The following is a 10,799-nucleotide window of genomic DNA, read 5'->3' on the forward strand; positions in this document are numbered from 1 at the left end:
GTTTTGATCTCCTTCGTGACAGAAACAAGGTATTAAAGGGAGGACTTTGGTGTTTCCACCATGCTCCTATCGTGCTCCGTGAGTATGACAGGGTGATGCCAATCCGAACAGTGAACCTGAATTCTCTCTATTTCTGGGTTCGTATCACGAACATCCCACCATTATACGAGGTACGTCATACTATCAAGAACATTGCCTCTATGGCCGGGAAATATATTGAACTGGATGAGAAACTCTTTGATAATTCAGGGAAGGTTAGGTTTGGGTTTTGCATGGCATAGACAAACCATTTTTCCTGAAAAAGACTTTGAAATTGGATATTGGTGTGGAAGCTGAAATTTCCTTTTTCTTTGAAAATCTTGTGGGCAAATGCAAAGCGTGTGACCTAATTTTCCATGAGAATGGTCGCTGCCCTGCAGCTGATGGTCGGGTAGTGCCATGGGTCGAACATGGCGGTCAGGAAAAAAGGCCGGAAATCCCTAGCCCTTCCTTGGTTTTTACTACCTGTAGATTCACAAATGGAACTTTCAAATTCCAGGGCCTCCAAACCCCAGTTCTGCCTCCTGTAAGTAGAGCTCTCTTTGGCTCTAAAGACGTATCTACTGGACGCAAACCAATTTTGTTGCGTGCTCAGGACACCAGGTCTTCTTCTAGTGGGGAAAACGCTCTTGCTTTGGTTCCTGTGGAGAATGGGTCAGTTGAGAAGTTAGTGCTCACCAAAAGGGATAGGTCGGCCTCCCAGTACTCATCCCCAAAGAAACTGAAGGTACTTCTACTTGATTTGTTTACAACTCCAACATGTTTGGACATGCCTACCAAGAAGCTGAAAATGCCGAAGTTTACTACCAAGTTCTCTGCCAAATCACTTGGGATGGTTGAGGCTCCAGGTAGTATTTTGGTTCCCTAAGGCAAAGCAGGAGGTGAAATCTGAACCTAAGAAGAAAAGAGGGAGGCCTCTTGGCTCCAAAAACAAGAAGCCGTCCACAGCAAAGAAAGTTGAAGAAGCACAAGCACTCTGCTTCGCCTATCTTACCAAGCCTCCAAGCCCTAGTTTGAAGGGCAAGGAGAAAGTTTAGTCCTTTGTTTAGAACTTGCCTATTTACTATGCTTGTTTCATAGTTGATAGGCTTACTTTAATAAGTGAGCATGAAATGTCCGTAGTGAATGGTGCTATCCTGTATACCACTGTTTCTTATCTGCCCTCTTTATCAAGGCAGTGGAAAGGTATATAATGTACCGTTCTAGCATGAGTTAATGAAATCGTTTTGATTTGATTCAAAAAAAAAAAATGTTTGTAATAAATTCGTGGGTATCTCTTTGCTGTACTGATTTTTAACTGACGGCTTCACTACAAGAATAAGTTAATCACACGACACTCATCAGACAACACATGAGTTTTTGCTGTCGTCTGAGTTAGTCAGACGACAGATTTTTTAAATCGGTCGTCTCATCTCTACTCATCCAACACATGATCATTTTGTAAATTTCAGAGATTTCAGACGACACTAACAAGGAGATATGTTGTCTGAATAACGAAAAAAAAAAAAAAAATTTACATTTATTTGAGTGAAAACACTCACAACCTATCCCATCTGGAAGTGTTCCCTCCTTAGCTAAAAAATTAGGTCTCTCCCTTCCAAATCGCTCTCAGCCTCTTTCTCACTCGCCATCGTTCTCAGCCTCTCTCTCACTCCCTATCGCTCTCAGCCTCAATCCCGCTCACTCTCTCACCCTTGTCGAGCCTCTCAGCCTCACTCTCACTCAGCCTCATCGATCTCTCTCCGTCGTGCGTGCCTTCAGTCTCTCCACCACGGGTTCTCTTTCTGTCAGTCTCCCTCAGTCGCTACTCCATATCTCTCTCTCTCTCTCCCCCTCCCCCTTGAGGATCCACGGGTTCACTCTTCAGCCTCCATCTCTCTCTCCTTGTAAGTTCTTCTCTTTTCAGATTCAGTTCAATTCTTTGTTTTATTTCATTGGGCTTTGATTGGGTTTACAGATATGATTGGGTTTATTGCAAAAATCTCAACTCTTCCCCGTCTTCTTCTGTTGGTCTATCAGATTTTGCGACACGGGTTGGGTGCACCGGCGTTGTGTTTTTCGTTGAGGAGAAAGATGAACGACTCAGATTGTAATTTTTAATAATAAAATTCAGATATGACCATATGATATTGTGGATTCATATGGATTTTGGTAAATTTGTTTAGGTTTTTAATCAAAAGTGAACCGGGCCTGTCTGAAGCTTAGGATTTATAGCTAGCTATTTGGTAATCTAAGATGGTGTCTGTTTGGTTTTTAATATTTGGTTCGATTGAGTGTGTTGAATTAGTTTCTGGGTTCACTTGGTTGGAATTGGATCTGTAGGAATTGGAATTGAGTGTATTGAACTAGTTTCCACTTGGTAATGTCTTCAGCAATGTTGCTTCAAACTATGATACAATGAACGATTTGATGAGTGTAGGATTACACAGATTATGGAAGAATGAGTGTAGGGTACTGAATCTATTTTGGAATTGGGGTTGAACTATTGGACAGTTTGAGCTTTGAAGAGAAGAATTTGTGGGTTTTTCTATATCAAAAACTGTTGAGATTGATTTTATTTTGTGTTTTCCTAAATTGCTAATATCAGTAATATGCTATCGTTGAGTTGATTGTTGAATAATGAATATGGAGCATTTTTTTTACTGCATATTGTTAAAGTCAAGTAGTGGATAAGAGGATGGAAGTCAAAGTTCATATCCTAATATGATGAAGAATCGGTTTAAGGAAATGAAGGGAATATCTCAAATTGTATCTGTTATAGGTTTCTTAATTCTTATTTAGTTTTACAGTCTATATATCATCTCATCCCACTTTCTTTCTATATTTCAAAATTTGGAGTCAGTTCTACTCGTAATGGATAACTAGACCTGTATTTTCCTTTTCTTTTTGCCTAGAGATAGTAAATTGAAGTTAGGATATGGAAACTAAAGAGCTTGTGAGGATAAAGAACAATGGAGCTAGCATTTTGCATTGAGAATGGTTAACAGTTATATTTGCCCAAGTTTCAATGGAAGATTTTGTCATTTAATCATTAAAAAAAAAAAAAACTCATTGCACTTCGTAAAGGTCAAGTACTAGTTTAGTTAATGGAAGTGTCAAATTTTGCATCCTAAAATGGATGTTGAAAACCCAAGAAGTGAGTAGATTTTCTAGGAGGAAAGCGAAAGTGAGTTTATCTGAAATGGGCTGCTGTGTTGTTGATTCTCTTACTTATTTCTTCTGGTCTATTTAACAACTTATTGCTTTGAATATTACGGTTAGATACGTAAGTAGGAGTATTTTAATACATTTACCTTTGAGTTTATAGAGTCAAAGTGACACAGAGTCCAGCTATTGATGCATACCTCACTCTTTATGTTTAACTTAATAAGACAAACGTTTTGCTTCATATGCAGCATTTGCTTTGAGTTATCATATTTTATTGGAATTAGACTGTTGTATCTGTATTGTGATTGATTCTACAAATGGGTTTGTTATATAGGTGTTCTTTGTGGACTGATTGTTACTTTCTTACTAATGTTCTATAGTGATTGCAGGAACTTCCGGGCACAATTACTAGCTAATGCACATGCAGCTTTCTAGTTGGACTTTCTAATGACAGGTTGATGTACTTTCCAAGGGGACTAATTTTAATTGTATTGGTGATTGGGTTGTGGAGGCCACTGTAAAGTAAGATTAGTTTGCATGCACATTTTCTTCTACTTATTTATATAGTATCTATCTAAAAGAGTTTCCCTTGGTGCTTGTTTGTTTGCAATGTTATGAGCATTCACCTGACGAGTGCAAAGTCTTTGGTTGGATAGTTGGAGTTGCACAAAAGGAAAAGAAGGTATTTACTTCTCAGTTTATGTACAACTGCATTTTTGAAATAACATTAAATTGACCAAAGCCATTCAAACTAAGTTCTTTGACTGTTTTTGGTGCCAGGGGCGGGATGTGTATGTTATGGTGAGCTTCTTGATGGGAATTCTGGAAGTTTACTTAGTACTGAGTATGTGGTTTTGTCAAGTGAATTTAACACTTTCAGATGAATAATTTTTTACTCAATGCCACTGCTTTTGGAGTGTATAGTTTTTATGAACTGCTGTGAATTTTATTGATTCTCAGTATATGACTTCACATTTTAGATTTTAACTCATTGACTGAATTGTTGCAAAGTGTGCTGGATTGAATGTGTTCTCTGATTTAAATTGGATTGAATGTGGTTTTTGTAGGCAGCAAATCCATGCTCCAGCTAATTTAATAAAAGGCACACACCAAATGCTTTCACAAGCAATATAGTGCTTTTAACAGATCACACAGTTTTGTTTTTCTGGGTAAGCTTGAATGTCACTGCCATCATATTTAGATCTTAACACAATTTGATTCGATACCATTTGATTTTATGGATATTTATCGCTTATCTTTGAGCTTCTGGTTTGAATGAAAGTTGAATCGTAGACTCAATGTTAGTAGTCTTAAGTTTGATATTTGGTTCTTGATTCTATTTAGTTAGAAGTGTGATGCAGCATTTAGCATTTTTACTGCTGTGGTTATCTTACCTATTGACTAATGATCTATTCTGTCAGTTTAAATAATTTCAAGTAGTGGCTTGGGTAAGATCGGGGTTTTATTTTTGTCGCTGCTTCGTATTGCTTGGAATGCTAGAAGATTTCTATTTGAACTATTCCGTATGAGTTTTTTGATTTGAGAGCACAACGTTTTTATTGCAGGCCATGCAAATACTGAAAGGCACTTTGCATTGTGTCTTCATCAAGATTGGGTATCAAGGTGGGCTTTGCTTAAAAATTAGGATCAAGAAGGTTGGTATGTGGAGATAATAATAAAGGCATACGGAGAAAGCTTGCCTTGACCACACTGCTGGCTTAGTTGCTGTGTGTAAATAGTACTATCGTATCTAGTAGTTGGTGACTTATTTTGGTAACCTCCTTGATTGTACAAGATAGACAATATTACTTGCTAGATTGAGGTTACTTTTGGTTAGGATTGCTGGATTTGATCATATCTGGATATGGATATGTACTTTTGGAAATGTTTTGGATTGGCAATGTAAGAACAGATGGCATTGATATATGACAATGTTATATTTTGGATTTGTTCAGGATATGAATGTTCATATTTGCAACAATTGTGCAAAGTTAATTCAGACAATATATATAGGTCAAATAACTGTAGTTTCCAAAGGTATCACACAACTGAAGGGTTCATAAAACCATTGTCTGAGATCCACTCATACAACACATCTAAAAACAGCAAATAATACATGTTGTCTGAACTTATTTCAGACAACAGAAATAACAAATTGATGTCGTGTGATCTCCATTCCGGTAACATGTATAATAAAGTTACTGTCGTCTGATATTGAAATCAGACAACAGATATAACAATAATATGTTCATTAAGATTCATTTTAGACAACAGAAATAACAAATTGATGTTGTGTGATCTCCATTCCGGTAACATGTATAATAAAGTTACTGTCGTCTGACATTGAAATCAGACAACAGATATAACAATAATATGTTGACTAAGATTCATTTCAGACAACAGAAATAACAAATTGATGTTATGCGATCTCCATAAGACACAACTAAAACAATAATGACTGTTGTTGGACATTCATTTCAGACAACAGTGTCATTATAACTGTGTGGTGTGAAATTCATTTCAGACATCATGTAGTTGTGTTGCTGTTGTCTAAGATTCATCACACACAACACAGTTTTCCTAAAACTGTTGAGGTAATATAGCTTTTCTCAACAGTTAATAAATGAACTGTCCTATGAGTTTGTAACATACAACAGTTAAACCTAATTATTTTAATTTGGAAATATTTAGACGACACATACTTAGCTATATATGTTGTGTGAATTTTGAACAGACAATGGTTTTAACTGTCGTCTGAATGAGGTCAATCAGACGACAGGCTACTAGACAACAGCAGCTTTTTCATTCAGACTACAGTTAATGAACTGTGTCTGATTAACTTTGTGGTATAGTGCTTATTGACCAGAATATATTTCTAAATGACCAAAACCCAATGTCTATGTTTTTGTTTTTGTACTCTTCAAGGTTATACAATAGAAGAAATCATAAATAACTCCTATATGACTAATTACAGTTAAATTAGTTTATGTTTTATCTTAAATTAGTTCATTAATTTTTAAAATGATTAATTTCAGTTTACCCCCCTGAGGTTTGGGGGTGCCATCATTTCACCCCCTATACTTTCAATTTTGAATTTTTACCCCCTAAACTTTCTAATTTCAATCAGCCGTGTCTAATTTCTACCATTCAGTCCAAATTGGAAGTTAAGTTTGACTTTTGAGGGCTAAAATGGTCATTTCAACATAAAAAATTAAATAAATTTTTATTTTATTTTTTTCTTTTCTGTTTTTTTGTTTATTTTTTTAGTTTTTTTTTTTTAGTTTTTCTTTTTTTCCTGTTTCTTCATTTTATTTATTTATTTATTTTTTTGTCTTCAACCTATACACCACAAGTTATAATAGGTTTATAAAAACAAAAAAAATACTCTAGGTAGTTGAAAGCCGCTCGCTGGTCTACGATATTTGTGACATATCTCCGATAAAGTGACGAATTTAGGATATATCCCTAATAAAGTGAAGAAAATATCTGTAAAAAAATAATTTTACACTTTATCTGTAAATAAATATCTGTAAAAAATGATTTTACACAAATATTTCTTCATTTTATTAGGGATATACAGATATTTACAGATAAAGTGTAAAATCATTTTTGACAGATATTTCTTCACTTTATTGGATATATCATAAAATTCTTCAATTTATTGGAGATATATCACAAATATCGTAGACCAAAAATGATTTTACACAGATATTTCTTCACTTTATTGGGGATATACAGATATTTATTTACAGATAAAGTGTAAAATTATTTTTTACTAATATTTCTTCACTTTATTGGGGATATATCCTAAAATTCTTCACTTTATCAGAGATATATCACAAATATCGTAGACCAGTGAGCGATTTTCAACCACCTAGAGTATTTTTGTTTGTTTTTATAAACCTATTATAACTTATGGTGTATAGGTTGAAGAAAAAATAAAAAAATAAAAAATAAAAAAATAAAAAAATAAAAAAATAAAAAAATAAAAAAATAAAAAAATAAAAAATAAAAACTGAAAAACAGAATATATATATATATATATTATTATTATTATTATTATTATTATTTTATGTTGAAATGATCATTTTAGCCCTCAAAAGTCAAACTTAACGTTCAATTTAGACGGAATAGTAGAAATTGGACACGGCTTATTGAAATTGGAAAGTTTTTGGGGTTAAAAATTCAAAATTGAAAGTAGAGGGGGTGAAATGATGACGCTCCCAAACCTCAGGGGGGCAAACTGAAACTAATCCCTTTTAAAATTTATGTTAACTTGCTCTACCTAATCCCTGACTTGGTTCTCAATTTTCCCTTCAAGGCATACAGAGGCTCAGATTTGCTCACCTAAGGGAAGGTTTTAAGGGATTGCGAGGAACAAATACATCTCAACCACATATATTAAATATAAAATCAGAAACTATAACAACTTAAAACTATGCATTTATTTTCAGCCGTCAGATTCACTTGTCACTCACAGTCTTTTAAAAATTGTACCTTAGGTAAGTAGACCTTTATATAGGCTATTGATTTTTTGAGAAGTAAATTAGACAAATTCTTTTATAGAAGAAAATGAGTAGGGCTGGACAAGAACCAAATTCTGGTAAGAAGTCCGACCGACCCACAGTAATAATTTGGGTCAAAAAACCGAATTAATTACAGGGAGAGTGAGGGAGGGCTGGACAAGAACCAAATTCTGGTCAGAAGTCTGACCGACCCACACTAATAATTTAGGTCAGAAAACCGAACCAATTACAGGCAGGGAGGGAGGAGAGAGAGAGAGAGAGAGACTGAGAAAACTGCATCGCACCGTGAAAAGGTGCAGGTTCAGTTTTGGGTTTGGAACCAGCTGACATGAAATTGACCCGATTGAATTAATATATATATATATATATATATATATTTATCCTATCTTTTAATGTCATGTTAATTTTTAATTTGTCTCTCTATGAACCTATGCACCCTACCACACAGAATCACTCTCAACAACCCTAATCTGATCGAGGTCAATCCTTATCCCTCATTTAGTCACTCTTATCCTCCTAACCTTTTTCTCTCTCGACTCTTTCCTTCTCTCTTGATCTCCCACAGTCTTATAAATCGAACCTCTCATCCTCTCCCATAGCTAAAATCTTTCTCTCCCACTCTGTCTGTCAGTCTCTTAACATCAACATCAATTGGTGAGTTCAATTTTCCAATTGAAATTAGGGTTTTTCATGATCTAGTTGAAAATGGTGATGGGTTTTGTTTTGAATTGTTTGGGTTTTCTTTCAAGTTGTTTGAGTGATAACACTATGGTTTTGACTTGCCTATTTGAGGTTTTTAATTCTTGGTTTTCAATTTGGGGTTTTTAAATTAGGGTTTCGATTTGGGACTTTTAGTTAGGGTTTCAATTTGAGGTTTCTCTTAGCCTATTTTGGGGTTTTCAATTGTTTGAGTTTTCAGTTTGGGGTTTTCAATTATTTGAGTTTTCAGTTTGGGGTTTTTAAATTAGGTTTATGATTTGGGATTCTAAGTTAGGGTTTTGATATGGGGTTATGAACTTATTCAGTTAGGGTTTCGATTTGGGATTTTAATTCAGGGTTTCAATCTGGGGTTTTTAATTAATTCAATTTTTCTATTTAGGGTTTTCTATTTAGGGTTCTTAGTTGGAGGTTTTCAATTAGGGTTTGCAACATTGTGCTAATGTATGTTGTTACTGATTGTAAATGATGAAGGGTAACTCATAATCTTCTACCCTAACTCCTACACAAGCTGATTCCAGCATTCGAACCATCCCAAATGAAGCTTATGAGTAGTTTCATGATGGAGTATCCCCTTCATCTGGAGCAATTGCTCAATCTCAGCAACCTGCAGTGTGAGCCAAATAGTCACCCTCAAGTATAACGGGTACAAGTAACAGTATAGTGATTTAAGAAAGGTTTTCAAACCCACAAGGATTGGATTCGTTTCACTAGCTAGGATGTGAACCTAAGGAAAGCTAGAATGTGCAAATTAATGTACAGTCATGACCTAGAATCACAAGAAATTCTAGGCTCATGGTGACTATGTGCAAGATGGAATAATGATTTGATTTTGGTTTTTGAATATAGTTTTTAATTGAAAACAACTACAGCCTCAAATGTAAACTGAATTACTCTAAACTAAACTAGTGATCAAATTGATGAAAGTTATAATTTATATTGTCTATCACTAACCTCTCTTTCAAGTATTGATGAATTTCAATATGAATGATGCTAAATTAATTAACTAATTTCCTTTCTTGCATCCCTTTCAGGTATGCCAAGGGACATTGCTCTTTTTGTGTTATCAAGCAACCCCTCTCAAGGGTAAAGTATTACAATTTAAGTCATGCATTTCAATCCGGATAGGTATCTAGTGCATAAAGTTTAGAGATGAAGAAATCTTGCAAACCAACCAAGCTTATCTCTAAGTGATTGTACAACCCCTGCATGCACACCTAGTGTGCTTTCATGCTTTAACATTCAAAGGTTATCAATCTCTAAACATTATATAATGACATAGTAAACACACAAACTCAAAGTGGTAAAGTCTTATATAAGTATATGCATTCAACTCTTCAACTAGCATGTTAGCATATTAAAGCAAATTGCATCAGCATCACATCATATTATAGCATCAATCAATGCAAGATTTGCTAGTGATTTCAACCTTAACCCCAACAAAGTAACTATACTCATATTCATACATACTAACATCAATCTAATATACATCAAGAAAAATTAAGGAGTTTAAGAAAAGAGTGAACTAGTTGAAACTTGATAAATTGATGGCTAGCTCTTCCATGGTTTTCCTCATTTAATGCTCCTTGAATCCTCTTTGATGATAGAATGGATGGATGATGGACTTCTTGTTGATGATGAATGGAAGGGAGATGAAGATATGTTGCTCCTTTGGCTAACTTTGAGTGGTAGTGATGGAGTAGTGGTAATAGTGATGAAGTTTATGGTGGTGGAAGATAACAGTTATGGTGGATGTGATAGAGGAGATGGAGTAGATTGAGATTATGGATTTGGATTTTGGGATGTAGAGATGGAGATTTTGTGGTGGTAATGAGAGGGGGGGGGGGGGGGGGCAAGAGAGAGAATGTGGTGTTTCTTTTGATGGTGAATGGATGTAATGGAGTAGATGCAATGTTACTCCTCCTCTTTGCTCTGCTAAAATCCATTGCATCATCATATAAGTTTGAAGCAAAGCAACAATGGTAAAGTAGTAAACCCTAACCTGAAGAAGACGAAGCTCTGAAAAGAGAGAACTGAGAGAAGCAACTGGTATTTGATATATGAGTAATTGTACAAAATGATCTCAACAACTCAAAAGGACCAGACGCTAGCTTATTTATACTACTCAAGTAAAACAGAATTAACAAACTTAATTAGCAAACTAATTATAACTAATTATTCTGGAAGCTTCAAATCAGTGAAGGAGATCATGACACATGGACATCATGTAGCGGTCAGGATCAAATGCACATGCAACAGTCAAGTCATGCATCCCGTGTGAAAGAGCTAGCTGCAACGGTGTTGATGAAGTCATCAATACGTGGACTTGAGCTTGAGCTGTCACTAGTCGCGTTTGAGCTACCACTAGGT

At 35.2% G+C, this 10,799-nt stretch overlaps 1 long non-coding RNA gene across 5 annotated transcripts; it reads left to right on the plus strand.

Moving 5' to 3' along the window:
* The first annotated feature begins 1,600 nt into the window (after nt 1-1,600).
* Nucleotides 1,601-5,167, plus strand: LOC112186339. 5 transcript variants are annotated; one of them, XR_002930744.2, is made up of 6 exons: nt 1,601-1,925; nt 2,059-2,128; nt 3,567-3,868; nt 3,967-4,030; nt 4,254-4,355; nt 4,752-5,167. It is a non-coding gene; the product is annotated as an uncharacterized LOC112186339 (long non-coding RNA). The 5 variants fall into 5 exon arrangements; XR_002930743.2 differs by having other exon boundaries at nt 3,576-3,868; XR_002930739.2 differs by having other exon boundaries at nt 2,059-3,868.
* The last annotated feature ends 5,632 nt before the right edge of the window (nt 5,168-10,799 follow it).

The sequence above is a fragment of the Rosa chinensis genome, chromosome 1, assembly GCF_002994745.2.
Source record: "Rosa chinensis cultivar Old Blush chromosome 1, RchiOBHm-V2, whole genome shotgun sequence".
Taxonomy (NCBI): Eukaryota; Viridiplantae; Streptophyta; class Magnoliopsida; order Rosales; family Rosaceae; genus Rosa; species Rosa chinensis.